Source organism: Rhinopithecus roxellana, chromosome 16 (genome assembly GCF_007565055.1).
Source record: "Rhinopithecus roxellana isolate Shanxi Qingling chromosome 16, ASM756505v1, whole genome shotgun sequence".
Lineage (NCBI taxonomy): Eukaryota > Metazoa > Chordata > Mammalia > Primates > Cercopithecidae > Rhinopithecus > Rhinopithecus roxellana.
Genome location: NC_044564.1, coordinates 117,610,942 through 117,618,100, shown reverse-complemented (window position 1 = coordinate 117,618,100; position 7,159 = coordinate 117,610,942).

Here is a 7,159-nt window from a genome sequence, read left to right as displayed (position 1 = left end):
AATATACACATAATAGATATAATAGATATAGGTATAAAATGTAGACATAATAGATATAGCAGATATAGGTAAAAAACATAGATATAATGGATATAGGTATAAAATATGGTTATAATAGATATAGGTATAAAATGTAGATATAATAGTTATAATAGTTATAGGCATAAATTATGGACATAATACGTATGATAGATATATGTATAAAATATAGATATAATAGATATAATGGATATAGGTATCAAATATAGATATAATAGGTATATGTATAAAATATAGATGTAGTGGATATAATAGATAAAGGTATAAAATATAGACATAATAGATATAATATATATAGGTATAAAATATAGACATAAGAGATATGATAGATATAGGTATAAAATATAGACATAATAGATATAATAGATAGAGGTAGAAAATATAGACATAATAGATATGGGTATGAAATATAAACATAATAGATACAATAGATATAGGTATAAAATATAAACATAAGAGATATAATATATACAGGCATAAAATATAGACATAATAAATATAATCGATACAGGTATAAAATATAGACATAATAGATATAGGTATAACGTATAAACATAATAGATATAATAGATATAGGTATAAAATACAGACATAATAGATATAACAAATATAGCTATAAAATAGAGACATAAGAGATTTGATAGATATACGTATAAAATATAGACATAATAGATATAATAGATATAGGTATAAAATATAGACATAACAGATATAATAGACATAGGTATAAAATGTAGATGTAACAGATATAATAGATATACGTATAAAATACAGAAATAATAGATATAATAGGTATAGGTATTAAATATAGACATAATAGATATAGGTATAAAATATAGACATAATAGATATAATAGATATAGGTATAAAATATAGACATAATAGATATAATAGATATAGGTATAAAATATAGATATAATATATATAATAGATATACGTATAAAATATAGATATAATAGATATAAGTATAAAATATAGATCTAATAGACATAATTATAATACATAAATATAATAGATATAATACATATAGTTATGAAATATAGATATAAGAAATATAGGTATAAAATATAGTTATAATAGATATAGGAATGAAATATAGATAAAATAGATATAACAGATAGAGGTATAAAATATAGGTATAATAGATATAGATATAAAATACAGCTATAATAGATATAATAGATATAGGTATAAAATATAGACATAATAGATATAATATATATTGGTATAAAACAGAGACATAATAGATTTGGTATAGGTATAAAACATAGACATAATAGATATAATACACATAGGTATAAAATATAGACATAATAGATATAATAGATATAGGTATAAAATAAAGACATAATAGATACAGGTATAAAATATAGACATAATAGATATAATAGATATAGGTATGAAATACAGACATAAGAGATATCATAGATATAGGTATAAAATATAGACACAATAGATGAAATAGACATAGGTATAAAATATAGACATAATAGATACAATAGATATCGGTAAAATATATAGACATAAAAGATGTAATAGATAAGGGTATAATATATAGACAGAATAGATATAGGTATAGAATATAAACATAATAAATATAGGTATAATATTTAGACATAATAGATATAATAGATATAGGTATAAAAAATAGACATAATAGATATATTAGATATAGGTATAAAATATACACATAATAGATATAACAGACACAGGTATATAATATAGATATAATAGATATAAGCATAAAATATAGATATAATAGATAAAATAGACATACGTATAAAAAATAGATATAATAGATACAGGTATAAAATACAAACAATAGATATAATAGATATAGGTTTAAAATATATACATAATAGCTATAACAGATAAAGTTTTAAAACATAGACATAATAGATATAATAGATTTAGGTATAAAAGATACACATATAGATATAATAGATATAGGTATAAAATATAGATAAATAGATATAATACATATAGGTATAAAATATAGACACAATAGATATAATAGATATAGGTATAAAATATAGATATAATAGGTATAATAGATATAGATATATAATATAGATATAAGAGATATAGGTATAAAATATAGATATAATACATATAATAGATATAGGTATAAAATATAGGTATAATATATAAAATAGATATAGATATGAAATATACATATAATAGATATAGATATACGTATAAAATATAGATATTATGGATATAATAGATATACGTTTAAAATAAAGATATAACAGATATCGCAATGAAATATAGACACAATAGATATAGATATAGTTATAAAATAAAGATATAATAGATATAGGTACAAAAAATAGATATAATAGATATAATATATATAGGTATAAAATATAGACATAATAGATGTAATAGATATAGATATAAAATATAGACATAATAGATATAATAGATATAGGTATAAAATATAGACATAATAGATATAATAGATAAAGGTATAAAATATAGACATAATAGATATAATATATATAGGTATAAAATATAGACATAAGAAATATGATAGATATAGGTATAAAATGTAGACATAATAGATATAATAGATATAAGTATAAAATATAGACATCACAGAAATAATGGATATAGGTAAATAATGTAGACATAAAAGATATAATAGATATAGGTATAAAATATAGACATAATAGATATAATAGATATAGGTTTAATATATAGACAATACATATAGAGATAAAAAATATAGAAAATAGATATAATAGATATAGGTATCAAATATAAACATAATAGATATAGGTATAAAATATAGACATAATAGATACCATAGATATAGGTATAAAATATGGAAATAATAGATATAGGTATCAAATATAGATATAATAGATATCATAGATAAAGGTATAAAATATGGATATAATACATATTATTGATATAGGTATAAAACATGGATGTCATAGATACAGATATTGGTATAAAATATAGATATAACAGATATAATGGATATAGGTATAAAATATAGATATAATAGATATAGGTATAAAATATAGTTATAATAGATATAATAGTTATAGCTATAAAATATAGATATAATAGATGTAATACACACAGGTATAAAAATTAGATATAATAGATATAGGTATAAAATATAGATATAATGGATACAATAGATGTAGGTATAAAATATAGACATAATAGATATAATAGATATAGTTATAAAATAGAGTCATAATAGATATAGGTATAAAATATAGACATAATAGATATAATAGATATAGGTATAAAATGTGGATATAATATATAAAATAGATATAAGTATAAAACATAGACATCATAGATATAATAAATACAGGTATAAAATGCAGACATAAAAGATATAATAGATATAAGTATAAAATATAGACATAATTGATATAATAGATATAGGTTTAAAATATAGACAATACATATAGAGATAAAAAATATAGAAAATAGATATAATAGATATAGGTATCAAATATAAACATAATAGATACAGGTATAAAATATAGACATAATAGATACCATCGATAAAGGTATAAAATATGGACATAATAGATATAGGTATCAAATATAGATATAATAGATATAATAGATATAGGTCTAAAATATGGATATCTTAGATACAGATATTGGTAATAAATATAGATATAAGAGATACAATAGTTATAGGTATAAATATAGATATAATAGATAAAGGTATACAGTATAGTTATAATAGATAAAATAGATATAGTTATAAAATGTAGACATAATTGATATAATACACATAGTTATAAACAATAGATATTATAGACATAGGTATAAAATATAGATATAAAGGATATAATAGATGTAGGTATAAAATATAGACATAATAGATATAATAGATATGGGTATTAAATATAGACATAATAGATATAATAGATACGGGTATAAAATATAGATATAAGAGATATACGTATAAAAGAGAGACAAAATTGATATAATAGATAAAGGTATGAAATATAGACATAAAAGATATAATAGATATAAACATAATAGATATAATAGTTATAGGTATAAAACATAGACATAATAAATATATTAGATATAGGTATACAATATAGACATAATAGATATAATAGACAGTTATAAAATCTAGACATCATAGATATAATAGACATAGGTATAAAATATACTAATAATAGATATAGGTATAAAATATAGATATAATATATATAATAGTTATAGGTATAAAATAAAGACATAATAGATACAGGTATAAAAACCAGAGATCATAGATATAGGTATAAAATATAGGCATAATAGATATACCTATAAAATATAGACATAACAGTAATAACAGATGTAGGTATAAAATATAGACATAATAGATAAAATAAATAGACGTATAAAATATAGCCATAAGAAATATAATAGATATAGGTATAAAATATAGTCATAATAGATATAGGTATAAAATATAGACATAATGGATATAATAGATATAGGTATGAAATACAGACATAATAGATATTATAGATATAGGCATAAAATATAGACTCAATAGATGTAATAGACATAGGTTTAAAATATAGACATAATAGATATAATAGATATCGGTATAAAATATAGACATAATAGGTATAATAGATAGGGGTATAAAATATACAAACAATAGATTTAGGTACAAAATATAGAAATAATAAATATAGGTATAATATTTAGACATGATATAAGAGATATATTTTTAAAATATGGACATAATAGATATACTAGATATAGGTATAAAATATACACATAATAGATATAATAGACACAGGTATATAATATATATATAACAGATATAAGCATAAAATATAGATATAATATATATAATAGAGGTATGTATAAAAAATAGATATAATAGATACAGGTATAAAATACAGACAATAGATATAATAGATATAGGTAGAAAATATAGATATAATAGATATAATTATAAAAAATATAAATATAATAGATATAATTGATATAAGTAAAAAACATAGATAAAATGCATATGGGTATAAAATATGGTTACAATAGATATAGGTATAAAATATAGATAAAATAGATATAGGTATAAAATATTGACATAATAGCTATAACAGATATAGTTATGAAATATATACATAAATGATATAATAGATTTAGGTATAAAATATAGACATAATTGATATAATAGATATAGGTATAAATTATAGACACAAGACATATAATAGATATAGGTATAAAATATAGATATAATAGGTTGAATAGACATAGATATAAAATATAGATATATACACATAGTTGATATAATAGATATAGGTATAAAATACAGACATAATAGATATAATAATTAGGTATAAAATATAGACGTAATAGATATAGGAATACAATTTGGACATAATAGATATAATAGATGTAGGTATGAAATATAGACATAATAGATATAATAGATATAGGTATAAATTATAGACATAACAGGTATAATTGATATAGGTATAAAATATAGACATAATAGATATAATAGATATAGGTAAAAAATATAGACAAAATTGTTATAGGTATAAAATATAGACATAATAGATATAATAGATACATGTATAAAATATAGATATAATAGATATAATAAATATAGGTATAAAATATAGACATAATAGATATAATAGATATAGGCATAAAATATAGACATAATAGATATAATAGATACAGGTATAAAATATAGACATAATAGATATAGTTATAAAATATAGACATAATAGATATAATAGATAGAGGTATTAAACATAGACATAATAGATATAGTTATAAAATATAGACAGAATAGTTATAGGTACAAAATATAGACATAATAGATATAGGTAAAAAATATAGACATAATAGATATAATAAATATAGCTATAAAATATAGACCTTATATATACGTATAAAATATAGATATAATAGATATAATATATATAGGTATAAAATATAGACATAATAAACATAGTAGATATAGGTATAAAATATGGACATAGTAGATATAATAGATACAGGTATAAAATGTAGGCATAATAGATATAATAGAGGTATAAAATATAGACATAATAGATATAGTTATAAATATATACATAATAGATATAATAGACATAGTTATTAAATATAGACATAATAGATATAATAGATATAAGTATGAAATATACACATCATAGATATAATAGATATAGATATAAATTATAGACATAATAGGTATAATTGATATAGGTATAAAATATAGACAAAATAGATATAATAGATATAGGTATAAAATATAGACATAAGAGATAGATATACGTATAAAACGTAGACATAATAGATATGATATATATGGGTATAAAACATAGATATAATACATATAATATATATAGGTATGAAATATAGACATAATAGATATAATAGGTACAGGTATAACATATAGACATAATAGATATAGGTAAAAAATGTAGACATAATGGATATAATAGATATAGGTATATAATATAGACATACTTAATACAGGTATAAAATATAGACAGAGACCGAATGATACAACAGATATAGTTATACAATATAGAGATAACAGTTTATAATAATATAGGTATTTAATAAGACATAATAGGTATAGTTTAAATAAAGACCCAATAGATATAGGTATAAAATACAGACATCATAGATATAGGTATAATATATAGACATAATAGTATAATAGATATAGGTGTGTAAAATACTGACAAAGATATATAGATATAGGTGTAAATATAGTCCTAAAAGATATAAATTAGTTAGGCATAAATGTAGACATATAGAGATAGGTATAAAAATAGATACAATAGACACGCTATAAAATAAAGACATAACTACATGATAGTTCTAGAGTATAAATATAGCACATAATAGCATATATCGAATATCGAACAAATATGCCCAAGTGAGATATAGTACATAGGTATAAAATATAGACAAACATTAATATACACAGATAGCAAGATGTTAAACATATAGACTTAATTGATATAGTTATAAAATTGACAAAATGATAAAATATAGAAATCGTATAAAATAGTAACTAAATAGCATTTAGATAAAAATATAGATATAATGTATATCTCGAAACAGTGTAAAATATAGATAAAGATATACTAGCTATAATCCT